This window comes from Colossoma macropomum, unplaced genomic scaffold, assembly GCF_904425465.1.
Source record: "Colossoma macropomum unplaced genomic scaffold, Colossoma_macropomum, whole genome shotgun sequence".
NCBI lineage: Eukaryota > Metazoa > Chordata > Actinopteri > Characiformes > Serrasalmidae > Colossoma > Colossoma macropomum.
Genome location: NW_023494810.1, coordinates 24,192,239 through 24,217,307, shown reverse-complemented (window position 1 = coordinate 24,217,307; position 25,069 = coordinate 24,192,239). Strand labels below are relative to the sequence as shown.

Sequence of the window (25,069 nt, the reverse complement as noted above, 5' to 3'; positions counted from 1 at the left end):
CCAGCCGAGCCAGCATGTTGATAAAAGCTGCACTGCGATTGGATGACACTCTCCGGCAGGATGGAAGACAGCAGCTGATTGGCTGAAACGTTTCCTGACTGAGTGCCTTTTGTTCAGCAAAGGCAGCCTATAGCTGGGTTAAGGACAGAGGGAGAGGAGCTAGGCCTTGACCAAGAAATCCACGTTTAAAAACCCAAAACAGGTCCAGAGACAACATATTTTCCAACGTCCAACATAAGAGGGAAATGTTTTTCCAACTTAATTTAACATGGGTGTTTAAAAAGCAAAGCAACAGAAGGGTTTCTCAACACAGGCCCAAAGCCATCCAGTTAAAAAGGGCCTTTGTTTTTACGGTCTTTTAAGTTAAATGAGCCACCAAGAAAAAGTCAAATACAAAAGAGTAAACAGACAGAGAGGCTACTGATCAGCTCAGTGTTACATTATGCAGACTACTTCAATGAGGCAATAATTTAATGGCTTATTTAATGGGTTATAACTGCCAATAACCTCAATATTTCACAGATGTCAGGTGTGTCAGTATAATTTGTTGTGGCAGGAGTGGTAGTTGTTACGGAAGGCAGATACTAAATGATTAAGTTAATATAACATCATAACTGAAACACTGTAACACTTTGGGGGGGGGGGCTTGAATGCACAGCCAAAGAATACACTCATTTCATAAAGTATGTACTTCACATTCTACACTTTCAAAGCCCACTATTAACTCAACATTGACAAACCAAATCTCTTCACCCATCGGTGGTAAAAACACCAGTTTAAGAACAAGAGGCAATCCGGATGACAAGCAATAATACACCAAACTATAGACACAGAACAAAATGCTACCCGCAACCTGGTAGATTTTGTGCCAGCAAACATATGTCTTCTGAACTTCTACTCAGTTTACCCTCTACTCTTTGATTTTCCTTATATGTTAAAAATGCAGCCTTTAGTAATATATATATATATATATATATATATATATATATATATATATATATATAATTAATATACATATATGTCTATATCTATCTCATCTCTCTCTCTCTCTCTCTCTATATATATATATATATATATATATATATATGTTAGTAAATAAGCACGTTTATTTACATAATACAATTAAAACTAAAGCATGTTACAATTAAAGAACGTTTGTCCACGTGTCAGTTCTCCACTTACACCTGTTTCATTTACACACAAGGAAAACACTGACAATGCTACACAAAGTCCTCAATAAGAGCAAAACTTTCAACAGTTACTAAATTTATTTAATCCTGGCCTTAAAACCAATCATTGACGGCGCTTTTTGTCTGCTAGATTGTTCCAAATTCATGGCACAGAAACAGCACAGGCAGAATCACCCTTCATTTGAACTGAGACCGCAGAACAGTCAAAAGTAACTGACAACCTAACCTTAGGGACCTTGTAGGAGCATATAGGCAAAGGATAGCAATATACATAGGTGTGAATCCATTTAACGTTTTAAAAACAAAGCCACTTGCTGCATGTTTTTGTTTGTTGCATAGCAAACTTGGGCTCTGTTCAACTTACAGGCATGATTTTACATTAAACATAAACATTATATCCAAATATACTGATAAATCCCTATTAAAATGTTCCAGCCCAAGAGTCAGGAGGCCACCTCAGTATGCAGAAGGAGCATTACAGCCAACATAACTCTTAAAAGTAAGTCACAGATTATGAATGTGACCTTAGAGGCACCAATCTGTCTGTTTGGCCACTCATCTGAAAAGACTGTTGTCAATTAACACTGCCCAGATATTTATTAACCATAACCAGCACAGTGACTAGCTATTTTAATCAGAAGTAGAAAATCAACACAGCAATTTCTATTATGCAATGCAGAAAGGAAACGTGCTTTAAGTGACATGACATGCTGTTTACGTTTCACGTTTACTGCGCCATCCAATGGTAACAGAAAGAAATACAATAGACACGTAGATCACATTTCAAATGAATGTTGGGTTCCAAGTGACCTAAAAAGCATGTTTTTCGGGTGTTGTTTTCGCCTGTCTCGGTTTATGGCTTCAATATTTCTAACTGCTCAGTCTCAAATGTACATGTTTATGTGCATTCTGCCAAATCATATTCAGTCCGCAGTATGAATAATACTTGTTTGCTTATTAATTAATAAATTAATTAATTTCTTAATCTGTCCTCTCCCTGTTAAATATAAACTTCTTGACTTTTACCAATTAAAAGACTTTTTTGTTTAACTCTTATGAGAGTGGCAGCCCATATGGGAAATTATATATGACCATATTTGCACATATATCATAAAGGATCAGGCATATGTTTCAGAACATATGTACATATATGTTATGTATGATGTAACGTTGTTGCGTTATGTTGATAGATGACTGAAATAACGCTACATGTCCCGTACTTGAAAATTGCCAATTTCAAATACGTTGGCTTACATGTCACATATATAACGCTAACTGTTGTCCATATGTAACTATTATAAAACGGATATAAGGGAAATCCATATATGCCCATTTATGTCTTATATTTGAAATCTACAGCTATATTGCCATTTATCAGATTTCCGTATGAGAAGTGAGCTAATATATGAAGACTTTGAGCCAAATTTCTGTAACAAAGAAAAACGTGTGGTAAACTATGTATGGGTCACTGAATATGGCTACCCGGCACAAAATTATCTGGACAAATGGCTGTCAAAACATTATTTAAACCGGACACATCTCTACAGCTCACGGTGCGGGTTCTGTCTACCCTAGCGTTAGCTAGCTAGGTTAACTAGGTTAGCTAACAGTGAGGTACGTTAGCGAGTTAGCTCACTTAGCCTACCTCTCGCACGTTACCTGTGAGAGACAACAGCTTAGCCAGTACAATGTAGCTACTTAAATAACTTACAAGCCTAATATGCTTTCTCTGCGTACATAACGGCAAAAATAAAATAATTTCAGTATTTGGGGCATTAAAACTTGTTTAGGTACGTATTGTGAATCTGCTCGCTAACTCTATCTGCTAACGTTAGCATACCTTATCTTTCCCTCAGAGTCCAGAAACTTTGAGCAGGAGCGCTGGAGAGAAACTTACTTTATTTTCAGACGCCAGACAGCCAGTCTGCCTATACGAGGTTTTCCTAATCTCACGAAAGGCTGTTTAATATTAATACTGTCCATAATGAGGTGAAGTTTTGAGGGTGTTACCACAAAAGCGGCTACTCCAACGTTTAGCTACCTCAGTGCACGTGCCGCGTTGGGGTCACACTAGAACTGCTGTAGAGAACTGCACATATAGCCAACGTTACCGTATTTTACTGTAAGATAATTTACAGTCAGGGTGTTTGAGAAACTTAACCAACTCGGATTTCTTTACAATCGATGGTGATAATAGGAACCAGGAGTCACAATGTCTACAGTGCAAGCAGTCATTTTATATACTATCCAAAATAAACAGTGTTTTTGTGTAATGTTATGTTAATAGCGGTAAAGTAAAAAAAAGTCAATCACTTTAAGGTTGTCTGGGTACGTTTTTGCCTTATAACGCCCTGCACGCACCTTTCAGCCATTAATGGCTTATTTTAAAAATAAGTTTTAGGCCAAAACCTAATAATGCATTAGGCATCAGGCAACATATTCATAACCATTTCAAGAAAAATACTTCTGCGGTATCTTTTAGCCATTAAACGCCTCAGACTTCTGGTTCTTATCACCACTGCTTGGAATAATTATAGCACTGCCCAATTTTCTATTATTTCTAATCTATTTGAACTTTACATATACAGTAAATCATATTTTCATTAAATCTTACTTATTTTGTGTTAATCTTGTAGAATTTCAAGCTACCATTGTACTTCTTTTACATATATTTTAAAGAAACTTACTGTAAATTAGCAGAGTTAAGATTAGACATCAGCTCGCAAAATACATAACAAGCACTGTTATAAGGTAAATAGTGTTATTGTAAACTTTATTGTACATTTACTGTAGAATTATAGCAGTTGTTTCCAGCACAGGGCAAATGCAGACCCTTATTCAGAAGATCTCAAATTGCAGTGTCTGACCTTAGGAGCTGGAGCTCAAGTCTTGGTGACTCCCTGGAAACCTTGGATTTCCAAGGTCAGATGGCAGCACCACCACAGGCCTGGTCACAGCACAACGTTTACTTCCAGAGGATTTCGCTAGACAAACTCTCATCGCAAAGCATAATATCACTGGACATAAGACAGTTTGGATATGTGGCATCAGAATTTGAGAGTCAGACCACAAACGTTTATTCCACTGTCACTGATTCATGCATGTGTTAAGCTTTGGTGCCACCCATCTTAATCTTTTAGTGTCTCTTGTTGTTCTAATGCAATTTTAGTCCAGGGTTAAATCTCTATTTCAGTGTCAGTACCTATTAGTGGCAGACTATAAGAGCATCTCAGCTCAGAAGAGAAGCTCAGCCTCTAAGTGATTTTCACTTGAGTAGTGTTGGTTGGTCTTATTTGTTAGAGTGAAGAGAGAGCTGCAGTGACATCTGTACCATGCAACAGATCCTCCAGACTGTACAATGAGAAACTCTAAGATTTCTGTAATGCTATGTAATACTTCTGTAATTATATATATTTTCATCGTTGTAAAATATTTTTGTCATAATATCTAGTAATCTATACTACTCGTGTAGTACCTTGTAGTAAACTATACCTATTGTCCCAATTTACTTTAAAATTTCTGCATAATTTACTCATTAAGATGTAAGTTAAGACATTCAGAGTGGTTTGATGTGAAATATTCAGTTCTCGAGAACCTTACCCAAGTCAGAATTATTCACACCTGTGGTGATAGGAACCAGACGTCTAAAGTGTTTAATGCCTTTGAATGCTGCATCATAGAAAGCAATTGCATGAAGTGCTTATGAATACCTGATGGTATTCATGAGCATTCTGTTTTGGCCAGTAATGTATTTTTAAAAAGCCAATCATTGTCGACGGGTACATGCATGGCATTGTGAGGCAAAATATTACTTTACCATTATAAAGATCACAAATAAAAACACACTCAGAAGACGTGTAGATTCACTGGTCGTTTTTGATAGTAAATAAAATTTACTGTAATTCATATTTGCATTGTAGACATTGCAACGCCTTGTTCCTATTACCACCATTGTAAAGATATCAGTAGGTTTCAGTACAAGGCACCATTTCACATCAAAATCACTCTAAATGACTCGATTCTCAGTTATTATTTTAAAAAATGTATTGAATTCCCTTTTAAGATTCCAATAGATCTTCTACAGAAATTATTGTAGTACTTCTGTAGTTCTTTTCAATGGGGGCAGAATTGTATCATTCCAAGCTGAGCAGTCACTAGAAAAGATGAGTGGTGAAGATGAAGCTGATGTCTTCAAATCTCCCTGCTGATCGGAACAAGCCACACTTATAGACAGAGTTAATGTGATCCATTTTACTACAAAACAATGTTTTCCTGTTGAGATTTGTGCTTGATTGCCTTCTCATGTTCTAAGAGGACCACTAGAGGGAGCTGTTCAGCTTGCTGGCTCTTCTTGCTCCTGAGAGCTTTGCTGAGGACAGCTGTCTGTGAGGCTCCCTGCTGCATTAATAAATCAAAATACACATACACAGGAGGAGTCTAAGCCAGGGAAACATCTTGATGATAGACAGAGCAATGTGTTACATACTGAGCATTGGTTTTTACCCACCCATACGTTTAAGAAAATATAGAAATTCAAACAAATTAACACAAGGAGTGACTTTCTAGTGATAATCAGAATCTGCTCCATTGTGTTTGTGTCAGGTACCTGCAAGGAACTCATAGACAGTAAAGGAGAACAAATTTGATTTGTTTACACTGTTGAGGTTTTATAAAACATATACTGTGGGAAAAAAACAATAGCAATGGCAATGCCTCATTTAAATATCTAACTTTGGACCGATCCTATCTTTACAATTAGTCAGGGGACTTGACTTGTTTTCTCAATGGTCTTTTTTGCATATTAGGGCTAGATGTGATCCTCTCTCAGACTCTGCCAATCACTTAAGCCGGTTGGGGGGATGGGTGAGGAGAAGAAGAGCCGAATGATTGGGTGTTTGCAGGTAGGCGATGTATAGGCGCAGGCGATTAGGGGCTATCTCCTGTCCTTTCAAACTGCTATCTCCTGTCCTTTTCAAAGCAGGGTGGGGGGTTGGAGGGGAAAGCATCTCTCACTCATGGGGGGTTTGGTAAGGGTTTTTTTTTTTGCCGGCAAGTGGGGGGAGGGGCACAAACAGGTCTGTGGGCCTCTGTTGGGTCTCTGAGGAATGTTATTGAGGCGTTCTCATTCTTTTTTCACACATACACACACACATTGAGATCCTCACGCACCAGACATGGAGCTGATTTCATATGAATGTCACAGAACTGATAAATCAGAAGTTCTATCTGAACTCTCTTTTAATCTCCTGTCGGATATATAGTATAAATATGATTTATAGTATAAATCACATGAAAATGAAGCTCTGAATTTAAGAGGAAATAGAAGTTTTTTTCTGCTGTAGATCGGGTTACTAAGTTTAATGCACCATTTGTATATCCACATTCTTGCTGAGATGAGATTAGAGGCCTGTGTTGCAGTCATGACAGGAAACAGCAAGCAATGAGCTAATTACAACAGCTCCCCACTCAATTCTTTCCCTTCCCCCTCCTGCCTCCCTCCTTCCACCCATGTCCATGCTCTCTCTCTCTCTCTCTCTCTCTCTCTCTCTCTCTCTCTCTCTCTCTCTCTCTCTCTCTCCCCTTGTGTGTCTCTCTCCCTTCCTCCCTCTTTAGCACTGTCTCCTTCTCCAACAGTTGAAATTCAACACTGGTATGCCTAAGAGGTCACCATGGAGACGAGTCTGAGTCTGGTCTCTGGAGGCCATGGCATCTGCAACATCAGTGGATCCTGTAGATATCAGTGATCTTTACCCAACATGCTTTGACAAATGAAAGAAAACAAATGCACAGTAACATACACATGCCTCCATAAGGCCAAAGTCCATGTTGCCTCTTGTATAAGGCTTACCTTATGTACTCTTTTGACTGATACTGTGCAACATATTATTGCTGTTTTTATTACTTGGCTAGTAACTTTGCATTAAATGTTCATTACAGAAAGTTGTATATTTATTACTATGTAACTTCAGCAGAGACAATTCCATATTACTTGCATATAGTTAATTATTATTATTATTGTTGTTGTTGTTGTTGTTGTTGTTGTTGTTGTTTAAAGGTATATTTACATTTCTAATAGGTGGAAAAGTGACCAAATGATAGACTAGGTTTTATTACAACCAAGAAGTTCAACATTCTGCAGTATGCAAATTCGCGCATAGTCACTGTGGATAGGCTGTCCTACGAGACGATTCTCTTTACGAGCTAAAAATAAACCCACGTTAAATATATATCTACATAAATATATTTATATATTCTGTGATATCGCTACAACTTCGCATCTCCTAGTGGCTATCTGTTTTCATTCCGAGGGGGTTCGTGAACTTGTAGTTTTTTTGTCCCCGAAGCGCTAACGCAGACGGAGCGGCTCTGCTGCTATGAAAGACGACATTACCCAGAATGCCAAGGGCCGCGGCCGGAGTAAGGGCTTCTCTGCGCTTTGGGAGTGTTTCCCATTTAAACAAACACAGCTAGTGCTGAAGATGGCGGAGCTTTCAGAAGTGGCTTAAAGGAGCTGGCGTGTTTCGGTGGACGCATATTTTAACCGGTAAGTGTTCGAGGTGGCAAATGAAAAACGTCCAAGCTGCAGCGACGTTGCCATAACAGTTTAAAGCCGTTCGGGATGTGCTTTTCAATGCGGCTGCTCTTGTTTCGAGCTCGACATCTTGATACTCAGTTGCTGCTGGCTGAGACCGAAAGCCGGAGTAGTCCGACAGTGTTAACAGACCTTTACAAACACGGTTGTCTGTTTTTGACGCTTTGTGTTTCACCACAACACCGCTTGTTGGACCAGGCTGAAGTTGGCTTCTTATTTGAATTTTCCGTTCCACCTTAAATTGTGCAGTAGTTACATTCTGGCGCCTGAGGCTCCTGAATGTAACTGCTGCACGGTTTAAGGTGGAACGGGAAATTCGAATAAGAAACTAACTTCAGCTTCGTGCCTGTTGGTTCCTGCTCCTGGTTTTCTCTCGCCGTTATGTCGTTTTTTAAGTTTTGGTCTTTTCGTTTTCCAAATAGCGGAGTCACTAACACTAAAACAGGGTATGTAAAGTTCATTGCCGTCAGGTAGCTACCCGCTTCAGCAACACGAAGATCGGAACTCAACTCTTTTTTCATATCTGCATTCGAGGTTGAATTTATTTTATTCAACGATAGTTTCCTCCAGATGTAGCTCAGTTGACTGTGCCGCCTGCTTTTCTGTTGTGGAGCAAGTTAAGGATTTAAAGGGCAGTGCTGTGTTTTGAAGTTTTGAATGGCAGATGACTCTCTGATTGGTTATAGCTACTGTAATAACCTCTTGTCCAGCTCTGTACTATCATCGCTTTACTTTACAAGTTCAGACAGTAACGATAAGTAGAGAAATCGGTCTTGGTCACAAGTCAGCTGCCTAACGAGCCACATTACTTATCGTAATGTAACTTATCGTAATCGTCTTATCGTCAGTGTGACAACAGCTCAGTCCAGCTTTTTGTGCTGGGAGTGCTTTAACCAGCCATTCTTAAAGGGGAGTTCCACCGCTTTTTCAAAAATATCAGCAGAATTAAGTAAACTCATTCAGAGTGTTTTGATGTGAAACGCTCAGTTTTAGAGGAACTTGCCGGGTCAGATTTGTTCACAGTGGTGGTGATGGGAACCAGACGTCCGAAGTGTTTTCATGTCTCTGATCCCTCACAGAAAGTTATTACCTGAAATGCTTATGAATGCAGTACCTGAACATTGTTTTATAATAGTTTTGAGATAGTTTTGGCCAGAAAGTGATTTTTAAGAAGCCATTTAAGGCATAAAAGACCTAAAGAAAATAGTCACTAAAGCAATTTTTTTTCAGATTTTCCACTATTTTACCATCATCAACATTACATATATAAAACAAACTCAGGAGCATAGGTTCACTGGAGTTTTGGATAATAAATAAAATGGCTATATTTGTTTAGAGATTGCAGCTTCTGGTTCCTATAACAGACCACTCTGAATGACTTTGTTTACATTTTGATGATTGAATTATGCAGATTCTAAAAATGTAAGGAAATTTGAAAATAACGGTGAAATTCTCCTTTAAAGCAAATGGACATAAATATTAAAATAATCAATAAATTAGGAACTTTTGGAGACTGATACCTATGCTTATTTTTGAAAAGCAAAAAATCTGACCCTGCTTTTCACTAAAATTGAAATGATTCAGAACTACATTGCACTCCCTTCAGTTATGCAGATGCCAAATAAATAAATAGCAAACAAACTAAGCCCGTAAACTTGATTTTTATTTATTTATTTATTTATTTGCACTTTTATAGCTAATATAGCCATAAAAGTTGTTGGATGATAATTGGCAAGAAAAGTTGCTGTGAGTTCTTGTGGGAGGGGTAAAAAGGAAAAAATCAATCACGTGTCTGAGACTGTGGCTTTGAGTTCCGCTTAACAGAAGCACTACCATTGAGAAAATGTTCAGTCAGATAGGTTGAGTGTAAGTTTGTGTCTGGGAAACAGAAATCTTATTTAGACTGAAAAAAACAGCCTGAATTTGCACAGCATGTTGTATGGTGATATTGCTGTAAACTGGGAATTCTGTGTAGAGGAAGTACCTCGTTATCGTTTGTTTATTAAATAGGGTTATTTGTTGACCTCTTTTCATGTGGCGTGTGTATATACACCAGCAGTAGCGTGGGGTTAGATCCACTGCAGTTCTTTGGGATAAGGTGGTTTATATTCAAGCCATTCTGGATCTATATTGATACATATATACACTATATGTTCAAAAGTATACAGACATTCCTTCTAACTTTAAGATGCACCCATTGCTGACACAGGTGTTCAGTTGTATACATAAAGCTTGTATATTCTCCATAGAAAAGCACTGACAGTAGAATGAGATGCTCTGGAGCAGCCATACATGATCCTAAGGCCACCATACCAAGTGCCAAGCGTCTGCTAGAGGGGTATAAATCCCCCATCACTGGGCTGTGGAGCCATGGAACTGCATTCTCTGGAGGGATGGAGCTCACTCCTCTAGCTTTGGGCTGAGTTGGAGTGGTGTTTGGGATTCAGAACATCAGTACCTGACCTTAGTAATGCTATGGCTGAATACAGTTGAATCTTCACAGCAATGTTACAACAGTTAGTTTAAAGCTTTCCCAGAAAAGTAAAGGGGACAAACTCCCTATTAATACCATTGATTTCAGAAGAAACGTTGGATGAGAAGGTGTCTACAAACTTTTGGACATGTACTGTATCTCTCTCTCTCTCTCTCTCTCTCTCTCTCTCTCTCTCTCTCTCTCTCTCTCTCTCTCTGATTGCCTACCTTATCTGTGACACATGGAGGTGCAGATAGATGATGCCTCGGTTTTGATGTGACAGAGGCCTCGTCAGTAAGATGTACAGCTCTGTCTGTTTTTTGTCATAGATCTTGATGATTCACTTATGTTTTAAGGATCGTGTGGAGCAAAGGATTCAAACAGTTGACTGACTAATATGGATATATTTATCACTTATTTTTTGCCGCCTGTAAGAAAAAAGCCTGCCGCTTCACCCGGCCTTGAAGCTTTAGCTACAGAGGAGTTTATTTTTGGCGCATTGCTGTTTGTTTACCTGAAAGTTAGAAAGTTTAGGTAAGCATATGTGTAGTTGATACATGACAGCCTTGATACTTTAAATCCTTACTACATTATAATTTGTGCATCTGGCTGCCACGTCTAGGACTGTCACAGTCATTATGTAATTAGCTGATAGCAATTATTTAATGTGATCAGTTTTTTTCCACAGTTGTTAGCTTTTTTATGTCACATCAAACAGAATGTGAATGAAGTGTTTTCTCATCAGCTGGGTATGGGATGTTCATGAAGGATAGTTTGTGAACACATATCTGTTTAACTGCAGAGAAGGAAAGAAACAACAGCAAAAAATAAAAAAGGCTTTTGTCTGAAATAACATAGGGCTGTAGTTTTATCTTTTTAGGTGACAGCACTGGTGTTGCTCAAAAAGCAGCTCACATGAAACCATCTGTTGATCAAAAACAGCCAAGGGGCATTGGTACATTTTTGTGTTGGATTAGTAATGGAGGCTGCCTCTTCAGATGAGTTAACCGGTGCGACACTGGATGCTGAAGAAGACTTGGAATATTTTCCAATCAGCAGATGACGTGCCAACATGTTTCTTGTCAAAGAAACTGTTTGTGGACATAGCTAACCTCAGCTAGAGTAGCTAGCCTAGTAAATGATAGTCTGTATCTCTGCCTTCTCAGTCACATCCTTAACAACACGTCCTTGACAGTGCGCTCACGTTTCAGCGCTCGGGAGTAGCACAGTTTAACAGAACATGCTTACTCACAAACATGAACAAAATCAATGTTTCCCTGAAGTGTTAGCCTGTATATTTTCTATGCCTTGCCATCATTAAATGTAAAGGATACCTGAATACTGGTTTTAGTATTTGAATACTGCTGCCTTGAACGGTTAACTGAGCACTCAGGTACCTCTGCACATCTTTAGTTGAGGCAAATACATGTAAATAAAGAAAAGGAGAAAACACAATTATTAGGACATATCATGAGTCTTCCAAAAACTTCTCACTGGTGCTATAACACCATTAGAGAGCAGTGATGAGTAATGTTTGTTTATCTGAGCTTGAGCTGTGTCTGTCGTTAAGGCGCTGCTAAGTATCAACAGCTAAGAAACAGGATAGCTAATCAGCCAGTTTGGCCACTTATGTTTGTACTTTAATAGCTGCACATAATGAAGAAAAAAAGGAATTGAAATATTGTGATTATTCGTATGGCACAGTCAGAATCAGTGTTTAAATCCTTTTTCACAGAATTTGTAAAACACCAGCGGCCTTTGAAAATTTATTGATTTCATGATGAATAAATCGATAGAAATGATCCAGAACTATTTGGGGAAAAAATAGTCTTGTTCCATTAACTTCCCACCACAGGTAAACTTTTTTTTCTCCTCCCGTGAAGTTACTGTTTTGTTTTGTCACGACCACGACAAATTAATCGTTACAATTTTGTGATTGACAGGCCTAGCCACATCACATCTCTTAGCACTTGTCCTTAAAGAAGCAGTACTAACATGTCTAATCGATGTTAGACAGTAGAATTACGAGATTTGTTCTGCGAGAGTCAGGTCCTCTTTCTGTCTGTCCCAGCTTTATCTGTTGATGTCTGCGCTCACTGAGAACTAAGCATCTCTCTTTCTGTTTCTCTTTCCTCTCTCTCTCTCGGTGTGTGGGAAAAGACCTTCTGAACTCTTCCTCGCACTGACCGCAAGCAGAGCCCCCTCCTCCTTCTCTCTCTCCCTTTATCGCTTCTTTTCTCTGCCTCCCTCTCTCACAGTCATAGGGGTGTCAGGCTGCATTAACTATGAATCAATCTTGTGTCGGACTCTTTGACTGTAGCTGGGGGTCGTGGGGAGAGGGCATTCGTGGATGCTTTGGCCTGAGGCAGCTCAATATATTGTTTGTTAATTGTTATCGCAATATTGGCTTTTTCAATGTGATGTGACAGAAAGCTGTAATACACAAATGTGCTTTCTAAGAAGTCGCTAAATGTAAGCATCTTGACCAATCACAAGCCTTCAAGGCTAGTGGTTTTGATGAAACGAGGCATTTGCATGTTGTTGTGATGTCAAAAAGATCAACATGTTTTCATATATATGCCTATTTAGCCTACAGCACTTTAGTTCCGCCCATTCCTATTGAAGTTATAAGGGTTGTTTTTTAAATGAGGCACAATACAGGACAGCCTATCAGAGGAGAGTCCACTTGCATCATTCTGTCTTAAAGGCACAGTAAACAAAACAGCCTATTTAATTCTAAAAGATCAATAGAGGCTGGGAAATGGTCATGTAAAAATGAATTAAGACAGTTTTTGGTGCATACACCTGCACATATTTTATAAGTGGAGCTCATGGTTAAAGAATAATAGAAAAAATGTAGGACATAGGACCTGTAAAAAATTTCAGACAGATGTTTAGTTTTGACTCATATCTCAAACTGGTATTTGATGATGTATTTATTGTACACTGGAAGAGCAAAATGTTTAGGTGGTTGTGTGACTGCTAAAATATCTGTACTTTATTCATGTGAACCACTACTGATGTTATATTTCTTATATTATTTTATAAATGTTTATGTGTCGGCATCCAAAGATATGTATGTGAAAAATATCGGTCAATGGCAATGACCCACAAATCCCGTATCGGGGCTTTCCTACCACTAAGCATGTTTTATTTCACAATGTTCGATAACTTTTAACCAGTTGAAGACATCCTTACATTTGCTAACTTGCTAAATTTACCCTTTAGCTTGTCATCCTCCTCACTTCAAGTAACTTCTGTTGCTTGAGCACTCCATGGGTTCCATTTTAATGATGATTTAAAACAGTTACGTTCGAATACTGAAATCACTATTTGGGTATTAGTGGCGATGGCAAAAATGCTAATAATTCAGTAAAATGGTAATTTTACATTTTAACCTAACTGTAAAACGTGAAGTTTTGTTTTGCGAGTAAATATTTTACACCAGAGACGTTATAAAGGAGGAGACAGGTTGCTGGTTGAAATATGAATGGGAAAGCTTGTACCGCTCAATATGGCGTCTGTTTGCGGAGAAAGTCCCACCCTTCAAGTAAAAGAGCCAGTCGGCTTGCTGGTTACGCAGTGAGTGCGGAAAGCCCCTCACCCCCCCCATCGTTGTCGAGCTCTGTGTAAGCTCAGTAGCAAGAACAACCAGAAAAAAACACATTTTTTAATGTGTTATGGAGCCAAACACTTCAACCTGTTTGTTAGGTTTTTGTCAGATTTTTACAGTGATTTCGAATATGCTTTTGAAACGGTAATTTGGCTTTTAGTTTCAAGTTTTTTGGGTCTCTTCCCATTCACAGAGATAAGAACCTGGTCTTGTATGACTGGAAATAACTGCCTAGGTCTGTTGCAAAGATGGCTGCCTGTATGACTTTCCTATAAGGATTTTGGTTATACTTTGCTACTCTGAAACATGAGTGCCTTAACATTAATGGATTGAGAAGGACGTGTTGTTTTATCAGAAACAGTTAAAATATGTTTCTCTGACAAAATAACATATTGGCACATCATCCATTTAAGAATTAAAACAAAAAACAAAAAAACACTGGTTGTAATATGACAAATCCTTTTTAGCATCCAGTGTTTGCTGTACTTTTAGCTCATTAGCTCATCTGAGGTAGTCTCTGTTATGTTGCTCATCTGACACTGTTTTCACTATTCGCTATTTTTGAATAAATAAACATGTTTTAAAATGTATTCCCCTGTGCGATGCTAAATGTTTGTCAGGAAAAAAGAAATTAAGCCACAGCTTTACATTTTGGCTGAAGTCAGGCAAAATCTTTTGTTTCCAAAAGCCAAAAGCCTTTTTTTTTTTCCACCTTCCCTGTGGTTAACCGGATATCCGTTCATAAACTCTTATGGATACCCAAATCTCAGAATTAGTTGGAATGCGCATCTACATTAGCTATAACATTGGCTTTCTGGCTTCCTTCTACAGCAGCCCAATGGCATTAGCTAGTGAGCCAGCTAACAACAAATTAAAGTAGCCTATCCCGAAGAATTAACCCGAAAGAGCTTGTAGCCTTTAATAGTTTACTCAGAAGGGGGCTTTCCAGAATTCAAACAAGGAAATGCTCTAGAGACTACTGCGTCACCACTGTAGGAGTTGAGTAGGCATGTTTCCAACAGATGTATCGATAGTTATATTTTTAGACATTGGCCAGAGTGTCGCTTTTACCATGACACATCAAGGTTGTGTTTATGATGTACCGTGATGTATATCACAAGTTCGCAGTTGCAGTGTGTAGCAGTGAAGCTGCGATGTGGTATTTTGTCCTGCCCTGTCTTCCTCAATGCTTCTGCCAGTCATTAATGCTACGTTTCTCTCTCTCTCTCTCATGCTGGGGACAAGGTGCCTCTCTTGGTTTCAGAGTTAGTTTCAGTCTGGTAGGGCTGCAGCTGACAGACCAGTTTTTTGGTGTTTGCGTCAACATCACAAGAACACGCCCGCTCGAATTGTAGCAGACGTGAGTTCAGAGCGCTGCACGGTACTAAACTCGACTCTGGTCTTGGCCTGATGTGGCGGTGCGCTGCGTTGTTGAGTGTTTTTAAGCTGATTGTGTGTTGGAGGACGCTGTACAGTTTGAGTATTGATTGGAGCATGTTGAGAGCAGTAGCAGCAAAAAGAGCTGAGTGAAAAGTGGATGTCTCATCATCCCTCTTTGGCAGACTGTCTGTCTGCGTAAGCACCGTTCGAGAGCTTGAATCGGTGGCATTCTTTTGGTGTGGAGTCAGAGCTTTCGTGTCTGTGTATGAGTGAGTGAGAGAGAGAGGGAGAGAAAGAGAGAAAAATATGTGTATGGGAGACAATTGGTTGGAGAGGAGGGAAAACGTTTCAGGCGTATGAGGTTTGTGTGTTAAATGTAGAAAGTGCAGCGTGGCTGTGTGAGGGCTGCTGATGACAGTCTGCTGAAACAACAGCTTGATTGTTGCCCCAATTGAAATCTGATACTCTGGCCTTGGGGGTGGCGTTTTGCCTCAGGCAAGTTAAAGGTGTCGATGCAGACCACTGTTCTGGCTCTTGGAGTGTTCTGTGATGTGGGCAGTAGAGGTGGACAGTAAGGCAACATGTAATATCGTGATACTTCAGGAAAGTTTTTGCATACACAGTATGTGACCATATATATTTTTTCTGCGTCTGATAAGGTAGAACTGAAAAATTAGTGCCAAATTTAAAAAATCCTATCATAATTATGGATGTTCTTATTTACATTCAGCATTTCACACACTGTGCTGCACTAAATCCAATTAAACAGCACTAATTATGTTCTTTTTTTTAATCAAACATGCAGTTGGGAAGTGGTTTGTAAGTACTAGCACAATATGCTTAGAAAAGCCAGTTGTGACATATTGTGATGGAGTTTATCATGATAATGATAAACATTGTCATATTGCCTAGCTCTAATGGGCAGTGTAGCATTTAGGTATGTATAGTGTATGTCAGTATGTAGTGCTGAACAATTATTATTTTTATTTAAAATTGAAGGCAATTTTCAAAATGCAAAACTGGCTATTTTAATTATACCTTACCTTATGTTAAGTTGTCTCATCAAGATTTAACTTTGAAAATGTAACCTAGTAGTGCAGAGCTTGTGAACCTGCAGTCTGGCATATTGCATCCAGCATTCAAGTCTGAAAAAATGGATGTGGTAGTCTTCGTAGAAAACAACTGCATTTAAATTGCAGTATTAGGTAGAAAATGTAGTTATTTTAGGTAATTTAGGTATTAAGTGAAAGTAAGTTTTGAGCTCAGTTTTTATTTGCTGAATTTAATAAAATAAAACGCAATGCATCCAATGTGACATAACTTTTGCCATGTTATGTTTCATGTTTTATTTTTGTTTTTTCCCAATATGTTAAATTTAGCAAGAAACAGTGTTTGTGTATTTAAATATGTGGAAGTATGTAGAATATGTACTAACTTATTTTTACTTAGAAAATCAATAGACGTGGAATTTGGCCTGTGCAGCAAAAACATTTGCAGGCTGTGTCAATATGTTCACCACCTTTGAAAAGTTTGGAATCACTTGTCATAATAAAGGGCCATTATGAAATTTGTGTAGTTTTATGTACCAAAAACAGTCGTCATTCAAATGACCATTTTCCAACCTCTCTCTATCTCTCAGAATTAAACAGGCTGTTCTTGTTACTGTGCCCTTTAAGGCTATTTATATGTACATTACCTCTGCTCTGATTGGATGCTCTATATTGTGTCTCATTTTAAAGGCAGTCTGAGCTGAAACACTCCTTATCACTTCAGCATGAACAGGCAGAGCTAAACTGTTGTAGGCCAAATAGTTGGATATATGTAAACACACTGGTTTTTGTGACATCACAAAAGCAGTGAAGTCAAAACTGTTTTTGCTGCTTAGTTTCCATGTATGGGAAAGTACCTTTAACAGTCTTCACACACTGCGTCAAACGTTTCATTTCACAAAAATGAGGTGAGGTTTTTTTTATGATAGACAGTAGACCCCAGAAAGTATTTCAAAGCTAGATTAGTTTTACCTGAGTAGATGCTGGTAATATGACCTATTAAAGATGACATTCATGATCTGAATCCCGTACAAATCTGTAATGTCTGTAGTTTTTACAAGTCTACTAAATAATAATTCCAGAAGGTATGACCTTCTGAAATTTGCCAAACCTGGAGCTCCCTCAATAATGGTAGTCTTGTTCGACTCAACCTCACAGTAATGTGATAACAAAGCCTGCTAATAGACAACAGCACCTCTATTTTTAGCAACCGGAAGGCAAGGCTAACCGCTAAAATGGAGCTTGACTTGGCGCAGTTCCATTAACCTCAAGTTCAAAACAGGACTACTGTAATCTACTTTTTATATGATGGCCTAATTAGACGGCGACAGAGAAGGTGTACCTCTCGGAGCAATGGGATTTCTGTCTTGTTTGTGGCCATTTGGTAGATTGAATGAGCCCATTTTACTAGCCTAATGATAATTTAATATCTAGCAGTAACTGGAAGTTATTTTATTGTTGTTTGTTTTTTTGGAGCTGTTTCATTTTGATCTTAATGCTGAAGTGAGCATTCAGGCTATAGCACATCGATCTGGGCTGTCTGAGGAAATTTGGGGAAGTTTCACAGTTACTTTATCCCATACAAATCAGGCAGTCAGATTACTTAGAACTGACATTTTTAGATCTCATGTGGAAGCACTAGAGGTAATCCAGCGCATTTAGAGCTTAATATGATTTAAAGTTTTTTTGGAACAGCAATGATACATAATATACTGTAATCATCTGTAATTTCTTGAAGGTTTTTGCCTGGAGATTCGTTCACCACATTTCAAATACAAGGCGTTCTAGATCAAAGTTTCATTATTGTTATAATGTTATTTTTGTGAACAACTAAGACAACTAAACAACTAAACAACACCACTCCAGCCAATCAGCAACAAGGGGTGTTCATGCTCATGCATGCAACCCACAACCAAGCTAACACAAGTTACATTACTTGCTGTATGGTTGTTTGCTCCGATGTTATATCATGGCATTAGTCTGTACCACATTTGCGAAGGGCTTTATTCTGAAGGAGCACTGAAGGGAGGGTGTATTTATTTTGCTGTTGGGTTCAAATATCAACATCCGTTCTCCAGAATCACTTACTGTGCCTTTAAGTGTATTTGTTTTTTAGTCTTTTTTTACAGTCTCTGAATTCCTGATTTTGTTGCATCATCAAAATGATCAGTACTGCAGACTTGATTGCTAATATAATTGATAGTGATGACCAGAGATGGGGACTCGAGTCACATGTAGACCGGCTCATAACTCTCCACTTGACTTGGACTCGTCATTTATGACTTGAATTTTTAAAAACGCAAAACAAGGACTTAACAAATACTAAGAAATTGTAAAATTCATGGTAAAATCCTACTTTTCATTTAAATTGTCATACTGATAGTAGAATTTGTAATGAAAATCTCTCCAATAATATGTTATAACATATGTTATTCAGCTTTCTCAGACATTGAGAAATCATCTACAGCTCTGTTTGTCATTCTGAACACATCTAATTGCTTCCTTTTTTTTTCACCACTTCCTACTAATTATTTGAGAGCTATAAAGTTGTAGAGTGGTAGAGTCATAATAATCACTTAATATATTTATTTGCAACAATATTAACGAAAACAGTGATTCCAAACTTTTAAATAATTGTGTATAATATACCAAAGTCTTCAAAACCATTGGTTTTTGACCATTTTTGATGAGTGGACCAATAGAAATGCTCCAAAATGATGTGGATTAAAATTTCTTCACATCAATGTACATTAATTTTAAAAACATACTTTTACTTCTCCTGTAAAATTACTTTTTCTGAAGTGAGAACATATGTGTATATTTGTGTTTAGATAAACATGAAAGTACTGGTTCAACTGTATCAATTTTAGAATGTTAGACTAAGGGCTGTCACGATTGGGCCACTTTAACTGACGATTAAGTGTCATAAATAATTGCTATTAAACATTTATCTGTCTTTTTTTTTGTTAATTGTCTACAACTATTAACGTACAAGTGTAAAGTGACCAAATTGGCTGATTATCCATCTTACGTCTTAGTTGTTCACAAAAATAAATGTCTATGGTTACACAGAGTCACGTCAGAGCTTAAGCAAAAAGTACCCACTCATTCTGCTAGCATACTTGCTTAGAAGTTATAATTGGCTACATAGCTAACAAATAAACAAACATTACCTACACTACCCTCTAAACATGTTACAGCACCAAGTTAGGTCTTTTTTTTCTTAAGTCCCTGATGTCTCAGTGATTGTGTTTACTGCTTTCTTTTATGTACATTTATTTGCCTCAACTCAGTTCACGTTTTGCTTGCTGCGGCATATGATTGTAAAATATAACGACTGTGGGAAACGATTCTAGTCAGCTTCAGTAATTGCAGTCATCTCAAATTGGCTGTTGTGTAATAATGGTGACAGGCCTTATAATGTTATTCTTTAAAATATGTGCTGTTTAGCCAAAGTAAAAAGGCTACTTTTCAAATGTGAAATATTGATTAGTTTAGAAATTTCACACTCAGTTTGTCCCCACCCTAATAAGTCTACATTCCCACCTACATTCAACTCTACATTTCTCGTCTGGTCCCGCAGGACTACCAATCCTGTGACAGAGCTGTCCCGAAATAGCACACTCTCATGTTGTTGTGTGGTGTGATGTCATTAGCCATGTCTTTCTTCCTGTGGGGTAGTAGAGTGATTCAGTAGTTGGAGCATGATAGCCTACGTTTAGATGCTCTGAAGTGAAGTCCTTTTAATCAATTGAAGCTTAGTAGTTTTATAGAAAATTATGTATTGAAAGGAGAAAAAAGTGGTATCATGCCATCTTTAGTTACAACAGTTTCTATGGTATAAATCAGGGGTGTCAAACTCAACCAGTAAAAGGGCCTCATTAAAAAAATATCACCAAATCTGTAGGCCGGAGAATTTTTTTTTATTTTCTTTCATTTTTAATTAATGTTGTGCTATAACCCAAACTGGACATTGTATATTCAAAATATGCTAAAACATCAGCAGTAAAATACAGGCACTTGTAGTAGACCTTGAAATATTACAGGGACATTTGAAATATTCAAAATTTAAATGCCCCCAGGTGCTCAGTCTTTTTCTTCCCTATTTGCTTGAACTAGATACCCAGCATCCTTTCTTTGATGCAAGTTCATTAAGACTTGGGCTCAGTTTCTGAGCTGCTGAGCTGACGTTAGGTGTTTTTATTGGTTGAACTGCAGCTGACATGCAGCTAGTGTGTTTGGGGATATGACTGGTGTGGAGTTGCACAGAATTGTGTAGAATTTAGGTGTAACCGCTGTCCCAAAGATTGTTGCTGGGGTAGGAGAGTCAGAGCGCACGCTATGTTGCAGTGTATGCTGGGGACTGTAGTGCAGCACATTGTGAAACGGGCTAATGTTAATAGAAAATTGAAATACTTTTGCGGGTTGATAGGGTTGTGTGGCGGGCCTGATCTGGCCCGCAGACCTTGTGTTTAACACATGGGGTGTAAATGGTCATTCCAGTCACATTTGTGTATCCAGTGTATTTTTTTGCAAATAATTCTGAAGTATACCAAATTAATGGAATCACATTGTTGCAAAATTTGAGATGCCATGATGCCGTGAGTCATGTCCCAGAGAGTCATATTCAAATCGTCGAGGTGTGAGAGAGAGTGATAGTGAAAATGGTTAACTTAGGCAGTTTCTTAACATGAAAATTGGCTGAATCTTGACAAACAGCTTGCTCAATCACTGGTTGTGTTTGTGGTTTTGCACAAGCTAAACAACTCTGCAGATGCAGGAATCTTCAGTTCACAGTAGAGTACACAGTGTATTCAAAACAGTAGCATGTATTGTGCATTGATGTGTAAAAATCATGTTGTATGATCACGATGTAAAAAATGTTAAAAAAGACTTCTGATGTAATTTTACTGGAAACTTTACCTAAATTTCTTTACCTACCTCACTGCAGTCGTGTGTAGCTTGTAATAATGTGTTGCATCCTTATTGTGCCCTCTGACTTTTTACTTCTTGTCTGTACAGCAGGTGAGAGAAAGGGGAAATGTTAATAGTCCTGAATGAAGTCTGCAGAGGGTGATAAATTCAGTTCCTTTGCCATTCTTTCTTCCATCACTGTACACCTTCAGGCAGTGCCGTGAATGGAATCCAGATGGGTTTTGTTCCTAAGTTTTGCTGTTTGGCTCTTTGAAGACACCTCTCTACTTCCCTTTCTGTCACTTTTTGTGAGTGGCTTGTCCACAAAATGTTCTTTGTTTTTTTTGTTTTTTTTTCAGGCCTGGATCTCTGGTCTAAAAAGTAACACCACTTATTTAACTTTTTAATAGACTGCTGTTGATTAGTTATGAATATGCATGATAATGCAAAATTTAAAAGGCCCATATCCTGCATTTTTCTTCTATTTTATTTTTTCCTTCTAAATTCCTCTTATAAGGTTTGTATGGGTTTAAGAACCAAACCAAACCGTTTTTAGCCCTCAGTAATACTAAGAATGTTTTTGTTACTATGCCTATATGTATGTAAATTATCTATGTTCTGATTGGTTGTATTGTGCTTTATTCAAAAAGTCCAGCCTGAAACTTCTTTTCAGTGGTTAAAGGTGCAGTAAGCGATTTTAATCCAATACACTTTTTGTAAAATTTAGCAAATATCTCCTCACGGTCTGCTAGCTATCTGCTCTGTGTGCACGCTGGAAAAAATCTGATGTTTGTAGACAGCCCTGCCTCATGGGAAACAAATAAAGTGGCTCGGGCCGAGCCACACAACACCACTCCAGCCAATCAGCAACAAGGGGTGTTCATGCTCATGCATGCAACCCACAACCAAGCTAACACAAGTTACATTACTTGCTGTATGGTTGTTTGCTCCGATGTTATATCATGGCATTAGTCTGTACCACATTTGCGAAGGGCTTTATTCTGGAGCACTGAAGGGAGGGTGTATTTATTTTGCTGTTGGGTTCAAATATCAACATCCGTTCTCCAGAATCACTTACTGTGCCTTTAAGTGTATTTGTTTTTTAGTCTTTTTTTACAGTCTCTGAATTCCTGATTTTGTTGCATCATCAAAATAATCAGTACTGCACACTTGATTGCTAATATAATTGATAGTGATGACCAGAGATGGGGACTCGAGTCACGGCTCATAACTCTCCACTTGGCTTGGACTCGTCATTTATGACTTGAATTTTTAAAAACGCAAAACAAGGACTTAACAAATACTAAGAAATTGTAAAATTCATGGTAAAATCCTACTTTTCATTTAAATTGTCATACTGATAGTAGAATTTGTAATGAAAATCTCTCCAATAAATTAGAAAGGAATGCAAAACAGAAGCATTTTCTCTAGCGGTCTCAGAGTTTTGAACACCACTGTATGTAGGACAAAACATATCTGGTTGGTACCGTTTGTTTATCACAGGGGGCGATAGCAGTGATTTTTGAAAATGCCATTCATTTCCCCCATAGAGAAATCTACTTGGACCCGGAGTTCCTAATATGGGCATGATGCCGACTACAGAATGGTGCTTGACTTCAGAGGTCGATATCTAAAGGCTTGTTATTCAGAGCCCACTGGTTTTTAGTGGGGCTTTACTTTTGTAAAAAAAACAATGACTGCAGGTAAAAAAAAAGCGACTAAACCATAATTCTCTACTAAACTCAAGACTTGACTCACACTAGCATTAATCGACTTGCAGGCATCTCAGGTGTCAGCTCTACTTGTAACAAAATTCATCCATGGTTGTATATGTGACAAACACTGGTTGGAAATTCAAATGTGTGACTCACTGAGGCTCTGCATGGCATGTGTGAAGTGTGAGTGTGTGTGTGCGCGCATTGAAGTTTATGGCTCCCGTTAGTGTACTACAGCGCAGCTCAAATTTAAGAGGAATGTGTAAGTTGCATCCAGCTGTGGTTGCTTGTGTAAAGCCACGTTGCCATGACGACACTCCTGTATGCCCCGCTCAAGGTCACGTAGGCAGTGACGATAAACTGGATGTGCCTGAAGACGTCTGTACATATCACAGACACAAGGAAACACACAGTAACATATGTAGAACAGTGCACGTCACACACATGCTTTGTTTTGGTCCGGTCTGGTCAGAGAGCCTCACTGTTCAGCAGTTATAGTCACATGCTGCAAGCACATACATGTCTGTGACTGAGCTGCTGAATGTATGTTTATATTTGCAATGCAATATTCTTGTGAGTATCCGGTTACCTTTTACTTCCGATTTAGCTCTTTATTTGATTTGTGTTATTTAAATAGGCAACTGATTTTTCATTTAAGAATTTAAAATGCCAATTTGGCCAATTAAAGAGCAAATAATGCAAGTATTGTTAGTCGTATGCAAAGGTTTGAACATCGCCAGTCAAATTGTGTATAATTTTCTAGGTGAAAATAAGTTGATACGTCCTTTACAGGGAACTAAATTTGACATGTTTCTGCAAATGTTAGTGCACGATTTCAATTCATTTGCTGAGTTTAACATATTGGACAAAAATAAAACATACAAAATGTGGCACATAACTTTTGCAAAGGCCACATTTTATCTTTTACATCACATTTTATTTGTTCCTTTTTGTCCCCCAAAATAGTTAAATTCAGCAAATTGTGCATTGATTCTGCATTAAAGCTGCACTGTGTAAGACTTCTTTTGTTAAAATTGAAAGGAGTAGTATGACTGAGTCAGGAGGGGGGACACGCTAAAATAGAGGTGTCGGGTCGGATTTTTGGAGTTTTTCGGATCGCGACGTACATCTTTGTGTTAACATCACAAGCACAGAGTCAAAAGGGAGGTTTGGCTCAATGTTTAGGTCTCAAATCCAAAATCAGCATTATACTGATCAAGATAAGATTTCAAAAGTAGATAGCTCACTCACATCCTCTGAAGACACGTCCTTCACCAAGTTTTGACTGAGTTTGGCTGCTTTTTCAACCCAATTATATTGGTGCATTGTATTGAATTAAGTTGCATGCCTTAGCGGTAAAAGTGGGCAATATGACGATATTTTATATAATAGTAATACATTTTGGCACATAATGCCACAGTTTGCTTTTCTGAGCTTGTTGTGAATATAGTCAGTACTTAAGGAACACTGATCAACTGCATGTTTCATTATAAAAGAGCATAATTTGTCCAATTTAGTATGTAAAACAGTGATTAAGAATCATTGTACTCAGTTTTTGATAGTATTAGTACATAAAGTGCCTAAAAGCATCATGTAGTTAGTTTTGTTTGCTATGTTGCAAATCCCTGCTTAAGATCATGGTCAAGTTCCGCTGTAGTAGATTGTAGGCTGAAGTGTTCTGCATCTGCAGGGTTGTTTAGCTTGTGCAAAACCACAGACACAACCAGTGATTGAGAAAGCTGTTTGTCAAGATGCAGTTGATTTTCCATGGTACGAAACTGCGTAAATTAATCATTTTAACTGTGTTTTTTTTGGTTGTTGTTAATCTAAAGCACAGAATGTTCTTTACAGTTAGGTTTTTATGGCTGTCAGAATAGACTAGTTTAAATTCTTCTTTATTTTTTCTTTTTGCTTTCTCTCTTCTTTATCTATATTTGTTTCTGTCTTTCAATTTCTGTTTCTGCTTTCTCTCTCTTTCAATTTTTTCTCCCTTCTCTCTCTCTCTCTCTCTCTCTCTCTCTCTCTCTCTCTTTCTCTCTCTCTCTCTCCCTCCCATATTTTCTGCTTTCTCTCGCTCGGCTGAAGAATGCTCGTAAAATGGGTTCACCTGAATGAGTCCCCAGCAGTGCAAGGTTCTGGCCTG

The 25,069-nt window shown here is 38.1% G+C and overlaps 1 protein-coding gene across 2 annotated transcripts in view; it reads left to right on the top strand.

Annotated features, from left to right (window-relative positions):
- Positions 1–7,629: 7,629 nt before the first annotated feature.
- ncoa3 (nuclear receptor coactivator 3) overlaps positions 7,630–25,069 on the top strand; it is a 65,114-nt gene continuing 47,674 nt past the window's right edge. For both annotated transcript variants that reach the window (XM_036559269.1, XM_036559267.1), the window contains exon 1: positions 7,630–7,734. The gene's annotated coding sequence lies outside the window, so the exon portion shown is untranslated. The remainder of the gene's footprint in view (positions 7,735–25,069) is intronic.